This window comes from Canis lupus, chromosome 24 (genome assembly GCF_003254725.2).
Source record: "Canis lupus dingo isolate Sandy chromosome 24, ASM325472v2, whole genome shotgun sequence".
Lineage (NCBI taxonomy): Eukaryota > Metazoa > Chordata > Mammalia > Carnivora > Canidae > Canis > Canis lupus.
This window is the reverse complement of record NC_064266.1, coordinates 3,649,469-3,665,961: the sequence shown is the minus strand read 5'-3', so window position 1 is coordinate 3,665,961 and position 16,493 is coordinate 3,649,469. Positions and strand designations below refer to the sequence as shown.

Here is a 16,493-nt window from a genome sequence, read left to right as displayed (position 1 = left end):
ATTATTATTATTATTATTATTATTATTACTATTTAAGTAGGCTCCACGCCCAGCATGGAGCCTAGTATTGGGCTCAAACTCATGATCCTGAGATCAAGACCTGAGCTGAGATCAAGTGTTGTACACTTAACTGACTGACCTATTATTTTTAATAGTGACAAAATATAACAAAATTTACCATCTTAACCATTTTTAAGTGTATGGTTCAGTGTCATTAAGAACATTCATATTGCTTTGCAACCATCACCACTGTCTGTCCACAGAACTCTCTTCACCTTCTGAAACTGAAACTCTCTACTCCTTAAACACTAACTCTTTACCTCCTCACCCCACCTCCTGGCGACCACCATCCTCCTTTCTGTCTCCGTGTATTAGACTATTTTATGTACCTCACCTAAGCAGTATCATAGAGCGTTTGTCTTGTCGTGACTGGCTTATTTCACTTAGCATAATGTCCTCAAGATTCAACCATGTTGTAGTATGTGTTAAAATACCCTTCCTTTTTAAGGCTGGATAATATTCCATTGTGTATATGTATACATACCACATTTTACTTATCTACTCATCTGTTGATGGGCATTTGGCTTGCTTTCACCTATTGGCTGTTGTAAATAAGGCTGCTGTGAACATGAGTGTTCAGATAATCTCAAAGAGATTGGACAAGAAGTGGAATTACTGGAACATATGGTGATTCTGCTTTTTTAGTCTTTTGGGGAATTATTCTGCTGTTTTCCACAATAGCTTGCATCATTTTACATTTCTAACAACAGTTCACAAAGGATTCCAGTTTCTACACATCCTCGCTAACATTCATTATTTTTCTCTTTTGATAGGAGTCATCCTAATGGGTGTGACGTGATGTCTCATTATGGTTTTGTTACCATTTCCTTAAAGATTAGTGATGTTGAGCCTCTTTTCATCTGTGTGTTGGCTATTTGTATACCTTCTTTGGAGAAATATTTATTCAAGTTCTTTGTCCATTTTTTAATCCAGTTGATTGTTTTTGTTATTACTGAGTTGTAGGAATTCTCTCTATATTTTGGATACTAATCCCTTATCAGCTATGTGATTTGCAAATATTTCCTCCCATTCTCTGAGTTGCCTTTTCACTCTATGGTTTGTGTTCTTTGAGGTATAGATGTTTTTAATTTTGATGTAGTCCAATTAAATTTTTTCTTCTTTTGTTGCCTGTGCTTTCAGTGTTATACCTAAGAACTCATTGCCAGTTCCAATTTGTATTTTCTTCGAAGAATTTTATGATCTTAGCTCTTATACTTGGGTCTTTAATCCATTTTGAGTTAGTTTTTGTATGCCATGTAAGGTAAGGACCAACCTCATTCTTTGCATGTGGATATCTAGTTTTCTGGACACGATTTTTTTAAAAGATTGTCCTTTGCTCATTGAATAGTCCTGGCACTCTTGTTGAAAATCACTTTGCCGTTTATGCATAGGCTTATTTGTTGGTTTTTATTGTTTTTTTTTTTTTTTTTGGTCTATATGTTTGTCCTTATGCCAGTACTACACTGTTTTGATTACTGTAGTTTTGATGTAAGTTTCGAAATTAGGAAGTCTTAAGGGTTTTATAAATTGTTTATTGGATCTAACCCCACATAACCTGGAGATTCCAGGAAATGACTATTTAAAACCAAACCTTCAAGTAAACTGGAGCCTTCTTCACTCACAGCAGAAACATTCCCCAATATTCTCTAACTTTGTATTCGTTTCCAGCTAAAAACTGACCTTCTTTACTATAAGGAGGATTTCCTGTTAGTGAAATCGTTCATTTTCTTTGGTGCAGTTTTCATTCCACATGAATTCAGGTGGAGTAGAACCTTACTCTGTGGCTTCCTTGGGCTTTTACTTTGCTTTTTCTTTTTAAAGTAAAATTTTACTTTTTTAGAAACAAATAACAAAATTGGGTGTTGGGAGGCTTGAGACCTATGATTACAATTAACGGGCTACAATCTAGCCCTACAAGGTGTGATTTTCCTCCAAATGTAATGAAATTCTTAGAAAGGCAAATAATGCTACAAAAGCTGTATTTAGGGACACCTGGGTGGCCCAGCAGTTGAACCTCTGCTTTCGGCTCAGGGTGTGATCCCAGGATCCAGGATCGAGTCCCACATTGGGCTCCCTGCATGGAGCCTGCTTCTCCCTCTGCCTGTGTCTCTGCCTTTCTCTGTGTGTCTCTCATGAATAAATAAATAAATCTTTAAAGTGAAAAAGAAGCTGTGTTTACAATGGAAAACAAAATTATGTTTCTGTTTGGAACCTACCTGAATATATTTTCGTTTATTGGGAAAGAAAAATAAAGTTTCCTGATACAGAAGTGATTAACTTTAGAAATGCTAAGGGTATTGCCCCTAAGCATTTAGAAATCTATAAACTTTCTACACCAGTGTGCTTCACTGCCAGGTGTTACAAAAAAGGGGCAGCATTCAGTGACCAAACAAAATGGTGAATTCAAGTTACATGAGCATTTATGTAGACAGAGACTTTTCAAAAACAGATACGCCCTAAAACTCAATCCTACCACCTAACTTTACAGAAGGGGAAACTGAGTCCTAGAATAGTTAAATTATATGTCCGAGCTCTTATAACTTGCACACTTAACATTTTGGGGCTGCTGTGCTGTGTGGGTCCTTTATTTAGCTGTTGCTGGGGTGAATAACAGTTATGTTTGATTTTAATCTGAAATCATTAGTTGCCTTTTTATTTTCTTTCTGAGGAGAAAACAATCTGATCTGGAAGGAAAACTATTTCATGTGTTTATATTTTTCTGAGATATGTGATGTTGCAAATTATACTTTTATAACTAAGTTATCGTTAGACATTTGGATTATTTTAGTTTGTTGCTCCTAGTGTGTTAGCTGCTCTACTTTCAAACTAATGGTTTTCTTTTTTTTTTTTTCAAATTAAACAAGTAAAAATTTAAGTTTAAAAAAACAGCATCATTTATGCTCTTTTTGCTATTGATGTCATAGGGGATGGTGTTAGATGAATAAAACCTGGCCATAAACCATTCTGAGTAGAATGATCCAGAAAAGTTGGACTCTGAATGGAAGGAAGTCTTAAAGACCTTAAGCAATTAATTTGGCTGGTCAGTTTCTTTCTCTGTGTTTCTTTTTATGCCCAAAAGTGATCTATGATTTTTTTTAAATGTCTAAGTTGAATAGAGCTCTTCTAATGAGAATAAAATACAAAAGCTGTTATTGAAAATAATAGTTCCCACTGTGTTGGGAACTTTATCTACTTTATTCCATTTGGGGCCCCGACATAGTTTTGTGAACTAAGAGCCATGATCTCCATTTTATAGATAGGCAAACAAAGGCTCCGAGAAGTTAAGTCACAAAGTTAGTAAGTGGTGCCACAGCCAGGATTTGCCACCAGGAGTAGCAGTTTGGAAAGCCCAGCTTTTCCAGGACACATCCGAAACATGCTGAATCCACATCCCTGATGCTTAGCTGGGCAAGGAGGACCCAAGCCCCAGGAAATTCACAGGCCCAGTGGCCAGTGCTTGGGCCACACCAACCAATGGAATATGTGTGCTGTGGAAATCTGGCGAAGAACATCCCAAAGAGCTGGGAATTCAGAGGATCCCTTGGGGTGCGAGGGAACCTGAAGCCTAGAGAAGCCACAGACATTGCCTGTTAGAGTCAGGGATTGGGTCCCAGGCTTCCCGACTTTTCTATGACCTCAGGGGTTTCCCTTCTCCCTCTTCACAGCCAAAGACCACCAGTGGAGAATCTGGATCTAGGATTGAGGGAAAGTTACAAAGTCAGAAAGTAGAAACAGCCAAAAGAAAATGGTAAGTACCTTAAAAGAGGAAATCATGCTGCACAGCTGGTCCAATGAGGGCGCTAATGGGAATATTTTGGAGGATCCATCCACTCACATCGCCACAAGGCTGGAAAAGGAGATCTGGTGATGTTCTTTGCAATTCTGCAACCAGAGAAGAGTGTCATGCCCAGGAGGGCACAGCAGTGAGGATTGAAGAGGATCTGATTCCTGGCTTATTTCTCACTGAAATCCTTAACAAATGCCAGCTCTTGTGTGTCAGGCACTCAAAGCCCAGAAAGAAATAACAATAACAACAACAACAACAGTAACAGTAGTTAATCTTTGCTGAGTGTTACCGTGCACGGAGTATTACAGGGGCAAACCTAAGGGTTCATGTATTGTAAGGGATTGGGATAGATTTGGAAAAAGAAAACAGCAAGATCAGATGTTAAGGAGCAGTGTTCAAGGAAGCTTGCAGTTTGTTTTTTCAGACTTGTTTCTAAGCAGAGCCTGGCCCACAGTTCATGGGTCAGTAGAACTGAACCAGACTGGTGTGATTAACTTATTCAGGATCCCAGGACTAAAAGACTGGAAAGCCAGGATTTGCATAAGAAATGTAATTCCACATTCCAGGACCCATGTTGCCTCCTATGATGAAAGCCATTGGGGCCACCCCTGTCAAACTGTAGCTGAACAGGGCAACTCTCTTGGGTTCTGCCCAGGTCATGATCTCAGGGTCCTGGGATCGAGCCCGGTGTGGGGGACTCTATGTTCTGCATGGCCTGCTTCCCCTCTCTCTCCCCCTCTGCCCCTCCCTCCACTCATGCTCTGTCTCTGTCGCTCTCTGAAATTAATAAATAAATCTTAAAAAAAACAAAACAAAACACATATCAACAGCTACTGCTGACAGCACTCAAGTTAATGCAACTGATTTGGTTTTTTATTGGTACCAGCATATCTTGTGCGCCTAGGGAAAGAATACAGCAAAACTGAAGTCTGCCAAAGCACAGCAAAACCAGCTCAATTCTGGAAGTCAGAGTGTTTGTCCTAAAGAGGCAATGTGGCTTCTGTGTTAGTAATAGTATCATTACTGCATAATACCTTCTATTTCTGATTATGAAGGTAATATTCACTTGTGTACAGTTTGAACAATTTAGGAAAATATAAAAACGAAAATACAGAACATCAAAGCTCATGGATTGAATCCTTGGGCCCTAATGTAATGTGATTCAGACCATGAATTGTTAATGAGGGAGATGTTCCTTGAGAAATGTCATTCACTGTGCAGGCGGCTAGGTCACTTGAAAGCTTTGTATGCCTAGAATTCTGTTCAAAGAAAAGCAGATACCTAACTCTGGGAAATGAACAAGGGGTAGTGGAAGGAGAGGTGAGTGGGGGGTTGGAGTGACTGGGTGATGGGCACTGAGGGGGGCACTTGACGGGATGAACACTGGGTGTTATGCTATATGTTGGCAAATTGAACTCCAATAAAAAAATGCAAAGAATTAAAAAATAAATAAAATAAAAGGAAGCATTAAAATAAAACGGTCACTGGGATCCCTGGGTGGCGCAGCGGTTTAGCGCCTGCCTTTGGCCCAGGGCGCGATCCTGGAGACCCGGGATCGAATCCCACGTCGGGCTCCCGGTGCATGGAGCCTGCTTCTCCCTCTGCCTGTGTCTCTGCCTCTCTCTCTCTCTGTGTGTGTGTGACTATCATAAATAAATAAAAAAAATTAAAAAAATAAAATAAAATAAAATAAAATAAAATAAAACGGTCACAGTCATAACCTAGGGCTGTTGGCAGAGGCCGTTTCTTGTAATGGTCATGAAATTTGTGGTTTTGAAGAAATAGTGCCTCCCTGAGAGTACACTCACAGGGGGAGATGGTGCTTCATTCTCTTCTGGGGTGTCACGTGCCCTGCCACACTCTGCACTCTGCACCTACTCTCTCTTACAGCAGAGCAGACCCAGTGTGAATGAATGAGGGGTGTCACCATGAGGCCACCATGCATCAGTGCGCTGTTAGGTGAGATGTGCAGTGCTCCAGGAGATGGTGCTGAAACCAAAGACCAGAGCGAGAGGTGGTGATTTAAGTCTATGTTCTAGAGCAGTTGTACCTACACTTGCTTCCTAGCTGTGGTTATCTAGGCAAATTAATGAACCTTTCTGAGCCTCAGTTTCTTCATATGTGAAATGGGAATAAGAACAGCCTCTGCCAGGAAGGAGAGTATCCAAAGAGTTATGCATGTGTAATATCTCACTTTGATTGACATGTTCTCATGATTTGCCCATGAAGTAAGGACAATAATAGAGGTCCTGAAGGGGAAGGCAGGGCTTTTATTCATTTGACTTCATGTCTTCTCCTGCTAGAGAGATGGAAGAGTGGTGGCAGGTTGGTTAGATAGTTGCATTTGTTAGGAGAGACTAAACAATAAACCTCCAACTTTCAGGAACTTAACACAAAAGCGAGTGGTCTAGCCAGTGTGGCTGGGATGGCTCTTCCCCAGGTGGTGACTCAGGTAAAAAGCCTGTTCCCACCTTGTAGAATGTCAGCTGGAAGACACAGTTTACAGGGTCATAGCAGAGGAGAGGGGGCTGGAGACGGCATGGGAGGGTTTTAAATATCATGTGTCGGGGGGAGGTGGCATATACTGCTGTCCACCCATATGAAGCTGGACAGAACCCAGTCACATAGGCTCTCCCGAAATACAAGAGCCTCAAAATAAAAGGCACATGGGGAGGCTTAGTGGCTTCTACCACAGGGGCTACCGTGTTGTAAGTAGTGATGTAGAACTTGCTTATTATATCATTGCCAAGAGCCAAGACTGATCATGACTTTGATTAGGTGACTTTCTAGAGGTTGGAGGAAATGGCATCCTGACTTTGGGGATCTGTCTAAACAGAGCCATGTTGCAGCACTCTGGACACCTTACATCTATGAGGGGTAGAAGCATCTACCCTTCACCATGCTTTTAGGAGGCTTAGAGGACGTGACTACAGAGGAAGATGATGTGCTGTTTGGTTTCTTCCCCAGGAAAAGTATTTCCAAGTACTCATCTGCAGCCAATCTTCCTTAACCCTGTGCTTGCACTTACGATGCTACTTAGAGCTAACATGTACTCAACAAACATTATTGATGACTCAGCTAATCAAAGAAAGATTACATTGTTCCTGATAGATTGGTTTCTTTTTTTTTTTTTTTTTAATTTTCATTTATTTATGATAGTCACACACACAGAGAGAGAGGCAGAGACACAGGCAGAGGGAGAAGCAGGCTCCATGCACCGGGAGCCCGACGTGGGATTCGATCCCGGGTCTCCAGGATCGCGCCCTGGGCCAAAGGCAGGTGCTAAACTGCTGCGCCACCCAGGGATCCCTATAGATTGGTTTCTAAGGTAGAGTGATGCAACACATTTTAAATAAAGCCCTGTAAAAAATCTGTTTAGTTCTTTGAGGTTTTAATGCCTAAATGGTTAGCCATTCTTTAAAAAAAAAAAAAAGATTTTATTTATTTATTCATGAGAGACACAGAGAAAGAGGCAGAGACATAGGCAGAGGGAGGAGCAGGCTCCTCTTAGGGAGCCTGGTTAGCCCTTCTTTTCTAGGCTCTGCATGTGACCAGAACCCACAGGCCCAAATAAGACAAAGTAGATATCTACAGGAGAATTATTTATAAAATATCCTATGGATTAATCACACTAGATTGGCTTGTCTTTCTCACTAAACATCTTGAGGGAAGGGGCCAGATGGAGCTTGCCTGTTCCTTGCTGTGGGCCTGGCACCTAATCCGATGCCAGACACGAAATATGTATCTTAAAATGGTGATTATTGTAAATTTAAAAAGTGTAAAAATAGCTGTTGATTTGATTCACTGATCTCTCCAAGAATCCCAAAAAGCAGTGATCCTGCTTATAAATATTCATCTTTTTCTCCTGCAGTCTAAATGGTTCCCTTGGTTTGTATGAGGCATGAACTTTGCATGGCTTCTTCTAAAACATGACGCAGGTCAGCTGTCCTTGTCTTAACCGTTCCGGTGGTGCCCAGCTGGCACACGACTGTCCTTATCTCATGGCCACTGGAAGAGTATTTCGTAAGCCCCGCTGCATGCCCGGGCCCTGGGACGGCACCCCCCAGCCCTTGTGCGCCCTTGTGTGGCCTAGTGTGCCAGCCAGCTTTATGACAAAGTGAGGGAATGATAAGATGCCCTAAGGTCATTTCCACTTCTTCACATATGACCTCTCCTCCTGTGTGCAACCTCACCAAGAATTCACGACAAAGAGGCTACCAGTGGCCAGTGTGCAGTTTTCTAGACCCCCCCACGGTGGCAGTGGGGGGAATTCTGTAGAATTCAGCCCATTCTGCCTTATTTCGTTATCACATCCTAAGACAATAAGTATGTCTATTATATTAGAGTGGGAGTTAGGCCTTCCATGTTTAGCAGGGTTTATATTAATGTGGTTTTCTCAAAATGAATTCCTCCTTGTCCATTCATTCCACAAATATTTACAGAGAAGTTACTATGTACACAGGCCTTGGCCACGGAATACGGAGGGGCCACCTCACCACTGTCCCTTTATAAACTCATCCCAGTGGTCCTGGAGACAGAGAGTCCTCCAGGCCGTGCCCCATTAGGACCTTCATATGTGCATCCCTGGACCCTTACATCCAAGACTCCTCCCCTTCTCACCCTGCTTGGATCAGTGACCAGGATCAGAGAACCAGGCTGCCTTCCTGGCTCTGAACTGTCCATGTGGAGGCTCTGAGAGGGGGCGGTCTCAGGCTGGGTTCCCCCAGGAGCAGGCCCTGAGCAAAGATATAAATGTAAGTAGTTTATTTGGGGGAGGGGCAGCCCTGGGAAGCATCGGCAGGGGCGTAGGGAGGTGAGCTGGGAGGGAGGCAGCCGATCCAGGGTGCATCATCAATCAAATCAGCCCCGTGGATAGGGCTTACTCTTGCCAGAGCATAAACTGTGAGTCAGTTGTCCTGCCCATTAGGTGGGGGATAAGGGGGCTGGGTATTCCTAGCCGGCTCCCAGAAGTTATGGATGAGGCCTGATGGGGGGTGGGGGGGGGAGCAATTCCCAGCACTTGAGGCTAGCTGCGCTCCTGGCACAGGTAGGGTCTAAAGTCTACCATGGCAGCTGGGAGTGGAAAGCCGTATGTCTCTGAGTAAAGGTGGCACCTGGAGCAGGAGAGCTCTGCTAGAGCTGAATTTCAGACTTGAAAATCTCAGGGCAACTTGAAACATGAGAGCTTCTTTTCCAATGACTTCTACTACCTACAGTTTCCCTCTGGATGGCAGACGCTGTCAAGGGCTCTACCCTTTGCTGGTATAGTTGGAGCAGGTTGGCTGTTTTGGTGATGGCTGACGATACATAAGAATAAGAATCAGCTTTGGGTGTCCATTAGGTCGTCAGAAAGTATTTTAAGCATCTGGTGTTTTGTGTGTGAATGCTTGTTCGTTATTACAGAGTTACTTGGTTAAAAAGTTATATATACTGTTGCTCTGAGACATTCCTGCATTGTGAAAAGTAAACAAGTCTGGGTAAAATGGATATATTTTTAATGCAGTAAATAGCATTATTATTTAAACACACAGAACTCCCAAGTTGTAGTAGAATAATGATGATTGCCTACATCCAAATATTTGTATATCTTCTCCCCCAAATCACCCAAATCAACAAACAGAGCAAATAAAAGCATCTTTTTACACATGTCCTCAGTATTACTAGGAGACATCATTTTACACACTTGAAGTTACCTGTAGAGTGAGAGAAACACCCAGGTCCAGCCGGGTGGCTCTGGAGCCCACCCCTGTCAGGACCACTGCATAAACAGTGGAGAACAAGTGGAGAAAAGGACAGGAATTGAGGAGCTTGGGGTGATGCAACCCAGGCAACATCACTCCTAGAAAGTCAAGTCCCATCCCCATTGGAAGTATTTGAACGCCAGTGGGACCCGTGGTGATAAACCTGGGAATGATGAGGCTTCAAGACAGAAGTGGTGGCCTCGGAAGGGCACTTACCGCTTGGAGACTGGGCAATGTGGAGAGAGAAAAATGAAAGCAATAAAATTAAGAGCCCCGCAGAGATCAATGAATCACAAATGCAGAAGAGACCCTCTCCCAAAAGCAGCGCCGTTCCATGAGGAAGCTGCACATCACTAAGTTAACAGCAGAGGGCGAGGTTGAATCAAGAAACCTAGGTAGCCGCCCAAGCCCTGTCCTGACTGCATGAACCCCTTGCTGGTCCAGAAAAGACAATATTGTCGGAGGAGCAGAAAACAGCACACAACATGCAAGCAAAGCCGCAGTTAGAAGAAAGTTTCAGAACTAAGCCTTTCAGAGGATGAATGTTGTCACCCCCTCTAAACATACACACACACACACACACACACACACACACCCCAAAGCAGAAGAAAACAGTATTTTTCACACATATATTCATATGTGTGTATATGCATGTACGCACATATACATATATATCATACATCTGTGTATATATGTACCTACATACACAGCTTTGTGATATATATATATATATATATATATTCCAAATCAAAAATTTAAAAAATCAGAACTAAAATGAACAGAAACCTGTAAGATGTGAAATGAGAGTTGGCTGAACTTGGGAGAGGAGATGAAGGATTTCGGTTTGCAGATGCTAATTGGACAGCAGGCTGACCAATAACCTGGCACCTGAGAGTTTCCCTTTTCCGTCCATGGTTCTTTCTCTCCTGAGCTCCAGGCCAAAGTAAGTCTTCCTTGCTGGCAACTGTACTCCCATCCAATGGGAAACATTTTGTCAGACCAATCTTGTTGATAGTTTTAACTTTCCAAGTTCTCCATTAAATATAAGTGTAGGAAATACCCAAAATCTTTCCTAGGGCAATTCAAGTGGTGTTTGTTTGTTTGTTTGTTTTTAAGATTTTTGTTTATTTATTTGACAGAGAGAGTATCAGCAGAGGGAGTGGGAGAGTGAGAAGCAGGCTCCCTGCTGAGCAGGGAGCCCAATGCGGAGCTTGATCCCAGGAAACCAGGCTCACCACCGGAGCTGAAGGCAGGTGCCCAACCAACTGAGCCACCCAGGCATCCCAAACACTGAGTAGGTTCCACTGAGACTTGAACTCAGCTGGATTCAGAGTCCAGAGTGCTAACCATTACACCATGGAACCCCATGGTGGTACTTGTTAAGTAGATAAATGTTTTGAAGGACAGCTTCATCTATCTTGGTAAAACGTCAGATTTTCAGAGAGAGCAGACTTTTCAGAGATGTTTCCAAATTGCAGTGAAACAATAAATATGCCATATTTTGCAGTTCACAAAGTAATTTCTACATACTATGTGATCTTTGGGTTGCATGTTTAAACAAATGTGATGGTTTCCTCCTCCTCCTCTGTGTAACCAGAAACAGCTTAGCAATGCTTTCTCTTGGTTTACAGATCTGAAAAATGAGAATGGCACGGGTTCCCTCATATGTGATATTTGCAGTGCATGACTAACTTTAGACTGTGGGACAGATTGTATTTTTCCAAAGGGGGCTACATCATTGCCCAACCCACATGTTCTCTTAGGCAGCTCCCCATCTAGAGGAAAGACTAATCCCTTCCCCATGGATCTGGGTACATTTGTGTCTCCTTGTAACAACAGAATGTGGCAGGAATGATACTGTATTAGTCTTTGGATCATTTGGAAGGGGTAGCGCAGTTTCCACCTTGTTTCTTGGAACAGCTGGAGCCCTGAGCTGCCATTTAAGCAGTTAGACCATCCAAGGCCACCATACTGTGAGGAAGCTTAAACTAGCTCATGGGAAGAGACCACACGGTCTGAACCTTTAGGAAGCTAGTTGACTATAGGCCAGTCTCCGACTCTGCCAGCTGTGCCTCCCCCACCCCACTGCCCTTTGTTCCAGCTCCAGCTAACATCTGGCAGCAACCACATTCAGAACTCTTGGCCAGAACTGCCCAACGAAGCCCTTCCTCAATTCTAGACCCTCAGAAACCATAAAGATAATAAAATGATTGTTGTTTTAAGTCACTAAGTCTTGTGGTGATTTACTCTGATATAAGAAACAACAATTATGAACGATGCCTCAAAGAATAAGGACTCTTTCTATACCTAATACTCTGCCATAGTTTGTTTTGGATAATTTTTAAAGAGACAGTTGATAGACCAGAACATATCTCTTTTGAGAAGAATTGTGGACTTTTCTAGATTTTGCATATAAGTTAACCCTTCCACTCAGAAACAATTGAATTATTTTCAGGTAATTATCTTTTGTAGTTGCAGAGCTTTACCTATTGCTTTTGGCAAAAGTAAATGATGGGACAGCATTTTAACTCTCTTATATTGATGGAGAGAATATATATTGGTACAAGATTTTGAAACAATGTTTGGCTATGTTGACTAAGCTGAATACACATCTATGCCACAGAGATTATACTGTGAAGGCTAAACAACAGAAATGAGTGTTGTGTCCACATGTATTTATTTATGATAGCCAAACTTCCGTTATCTACATAATGATGGGAAGGAACGAACTACTGACACATAACAACATGGATGAATCTTGCAGACATAATATTGACTTAAAGAAATCACAGAAGTACCTATTGCATGGTTCCATTTATATAAAGTTCAAAACAGGCTAATCTAATCTATGCCACAAGTCAAAACAGTGATTATCCTTTGAAGGTACTGAATAGGGAAGGCTTGAGAGAACCTTCTGGAACGCTGTGAAAATCATCAAGCTATACCCTTAACAATTGTGTACTTTACTGTAATAAGCTACACCTCAATAACATTTCCTCTTCCTTGTCTTTTGTTATGTGACAGTCTGAATTTTCTTCCTGTTCTTTTATGGTCTTTCAAGCTCCATCATCTTCTTTTCCCTCATTTTGCACAAAATTCTTTCCACAATTCCCTTGGGGTTTTTTGTTTGTTTGTTTTTTGGCTTTTTGTTTTGTTTTGTTTTTTGCTACAATATGTGTCTTGGTCATCTTACTTGTGGCCTCACCTGTTTGCTCTCTGTAGGGGACCCTCACCCATATATCTTTTGCTCCAGTCTACCTCCTCCCATGGGTCATAGAACTGATGGGGACATCTATAATAGCACTCACCGCCATATGCCTCAGTCCCCTCAATGGTATCCCCTTCGGTTGTTGTCCAGCCTGTGCTTCAGTTTCCTTGATGATGAGGCAATCACCTCAATGCCAAAGTGCTGTCCAGGGAGCCCTTACCTTGACTTGGACTGTGCCTTTCCCTCGTATCTGTCCCTTGGTTCTTACATCTAGCTCTTTCCTGTTACTAGTCAAGTCTGAATCCTCTTTGACAAGATACAAGGAGTCTTCCCTGCTTTTCCTTTTCTTCAAGTCAAACATTCAAAGGTCCTTCAAACTTTTCCCCAAACCATGGTCACACTTTTTATTTCTCTCCTCTTCTGGTCAGACCCCAATTTTATCATCTAAGTATGGCACTCAGAATTAAATAGAAGAGTTCAGGGTGATCTGACTTCTCTAGACCATCATCCCCTTCATTGTAGACGCTCTTTTCTGGATATATTGTTATCCATTTATCTGTGTTGGTGCTCCAACTGCCTGTTGGATTTCTCAACCTGGAGAAACTTCAGACTTGAGAACCTAATACTCACGTTTTGCAAAAATGAACAATAGTACACCTACTCAGAGCAGTGATTCCTCTATCTTATTAAGGCCAGTGGGTCAGGTTGCTTTCTTCCCACACAGGCGATCAGACCTAAGCTTAGCTATACTAACCCTGAGGGCAGCTGTCAATACTTTCTTACATTTTCTATTCTTCCTTACATTCTCTGTTTGCATATGTGGATTGGGAGAGGGGACTGCTTATCCTGATGCAGATTATGGGTTTGTTCCTATTCATTTTTCAACTGGTATTGAACTTCTCTGCTTGGACTCACCTTATCTAAAAATATAATAATCATGTACCTGCCCACACTAGCCCCTTCTCCTGACTTCCTTATCCTCTGGGTGTCTGTAATGGACGATGCTTCCTTGTATTTAGCATAAGAGCTCTTGTGTCTGGTGCCTTCTTTCCAAGTTGAAGTTTATAGTTCCCTAACTCAGTTCTTGGTTATCTGCCCTAAGTTGTCCTTCTACCTCCAGCATCCACCGAGACAGAGATTTCAGGGGCTCCAGCAGGTTTACCTCATGCAAGGAAGCCCTCCCCTGAGTTCATACCTTGGCCTGACTTACCTTTTCCTCCTAACCTTGTTCCCCTGGGGCCAGCCCGGATTCTCATGCCTTTGCCTCCATACATCCGCTTTTAGCCAAGTGGTTTTGTCTAAACTAAGTGCTTTTCCTTATGCTCCCCCAGTTGAATCTGCACCCATCTTTACCTCCCCTTCAGATGCCTACATCTAAAAACAGATCCCTCTTTGTGTCCTTACAGTGTCCATCTTAGACCTGGAACAAAATTCAGCAAATGTGTGTTAAATTGAATAAATACATGGGTTCCTTGCCCCTTTGATTAATCGGCAGAATAGAAATAAAAATAGTTGAAAATTACCATGGATGTATATGTGTTCCTAGAAATATTAGTCATTTCTTTAAAAAAAAAAAAAAAAGATTTTATTGGGACGCATGGGTGGCTCAGTGGTTGAGTGTCTCCCTCCAGCTCAGGACGTGATCCCAGAGTTCTGGGTTCAAGTCCCACAACAGGCTCCCTACAGTGGGCCTGTTTCTCCTGCCTGTGTCTGCCTCTATATCTGTGTGTCTCATGAATAAAATCTTTTAATAATAAAAATAAAATCTTTTAAAAAATTAAATTAAAATTAAAAATTTTTATTTATTTATTCATAAAAGACACAGGGAGAGGCAGAGACATAGGCAGAGGGAAAAGCAGGCTTCCTGCAGGGAGCCCGATGTGGGACTCAATCCCAAGACCTCAGGATCACACCCTGAGCCGAAGGCAGATGCTAAGCCACTGGGCCACCCAGGAGTCCTGAAATACTAGTCATTTTTGAAGATGAGAAAAGGTCTCTAAAATAGTAAACGTATTTATAAGAATATTATTCAAAATAATTTGTGGATCTTCCTTAATTTAATCAAATGTACTTAAACAAAAGTCAAGGTTTTAGATTGTTGGAGGTCAACAAAATTCTTAGCTTGTCCTTTGAAAGAAGACATTCCAGAAGGGAAAGAAAATGATGGACCTGAAAAGAAGATATGCCTCACACATGCATGTGAGTACACAGAAGTGAGGAAAACTTCATGTAGTCACGGCACCTGGCCTCTGGGGGAAAAATCGAGATCACTGGATAAGGAAAATTAGCCAGCGTGTCCATTTTGAAATGATCTGAAGTAATTTGAATGTTCTCCATTGCACAGAAGACTTTGGGAAGGTCATAAAAATATATCAGATCGAATCCTGGTTTTTCACATGTACTCTAATATTTACCAAAAACTGTTATCAAAAAATATTTCTCCAATTGTTGATATTCCTAGAACCATCACCAAGAGATGTTCTATTGGGAAATTTACTATTCTTGTGCAAATATCAGCATTTGGAATGACTTTTCAGTACAACCAGGGCCTTTAGTCTACTTTTATTATATTGTGCCCTTTTCAGACAAGAAATGGGTAAGGGATGGAGTCTTCTAAACTTTCTGGAAATGTGGATGTTTGAGAATCACCCCATAATTCCTATTTTAATTCCTTCCCTCTCTCCCCTATCAGTTTTTCTCGGACACTGTTGCATGGTTAGGGTAGGTCAGGGAGACAAGATCCCCTTTAGGGTCAAGGCCAGAACATAGGACAGAGTCAACTTAACAGTATGAGCTGAAAGAGAGAAAGAGAGAGAGAGACTACTCATTGTAGGTAGAGGAACTGGGCTGGGAGGGTCTTCAGAGATTTCCTCTACCAGAGAGGAAACTGGACTTCTGGGTGCTCTCTTTTGCTTTGCTTTTAGATTCCACCTGTCAGGAATAGCCATCCACATCAATTTAGCCAATTCTTATTTCAGCAACAAGATTTACATTTGTCAAAGGCATGAGAGGAGTATATAATATGTTTAAACATAGAATATGCTACGCACTAATCAAATACGGCCTGATGTCTCAAAGTGTTATTTTCCATGAAGATTTAAATGAGCCAAATTCATCTTGGTCTTCAGAGAGAATCATGCGGATCACACAAAATCGTGATAATGATAATACAGTGCAGTAATCCATGCAGTGAAAAAGGCATATAAAGTAAGATGTATGAAGGAAGTGCAGTGAGGACTCCAGGAAGGGAGGGATACATGTGTTCAGGAACTCTGAGCAGACTTGGAGCGTGATGGCAAGGAACAGCAGATGGGGCAATGGTGATTAATGAGGCAAAGATGAATCTGGGCTTTGCCACTGACCAGCTGATGGTACTGACCATGAGCACCTCTTCCAGCTATAAAATGAGAATTAAATGCTGCCCACTTCATAAAGCTGCTGTGATGGTTTAAGGGAGTCACATGAAATGTACTTAACATAGTGCTTTGCCTGTAATAAATTAGTAATAAATGCCAGCAATTGCCTGCTATAGTTTGAGAGGCTCTTATTGGATGGACAGGATTGTAGCAAGATAGCTGTAGACAGTAAGGTGTTTGGGGTTGAGCAGCCACTGTGTCTGTGTGTGTCTCTGTGTGTAAAGTGCACCAGACAAGGGATAGGGGATATCCATGTGGTGTTAGTGACCAGTAAGGTTTTG

The 16,493-nt window shown here is 41.9% G+C and overlaps 1 protein-coding gene across 4 annotated transcripts in view; it reads left to right on the top strand.

Annotated features, from left to right (window-relative positions):
- The window catches only part of RIN2 (Ras and Rab interactor 2), a 218,422-nt gene that overhangs the window by 23,959 nt on the left and 177,970 nt on the right, over positions 1–16,493 (top strand). Inside the window, exon 2 of one of the 4 annotated variants that reach the window (XM_049100279.1) lies at positions 3,726–3,808. The exons of the other annotated variants lie outside the window; for them this stretch is intronic. The gene's annotated coding sequence lies outside the window, so the exon portion shown is untranslated. The remainder of the gene's footprint in view (positions 1–3,725; positions 3,809–16,493) is intronic. 4 annotated transcript variants of the gene reach the window in all.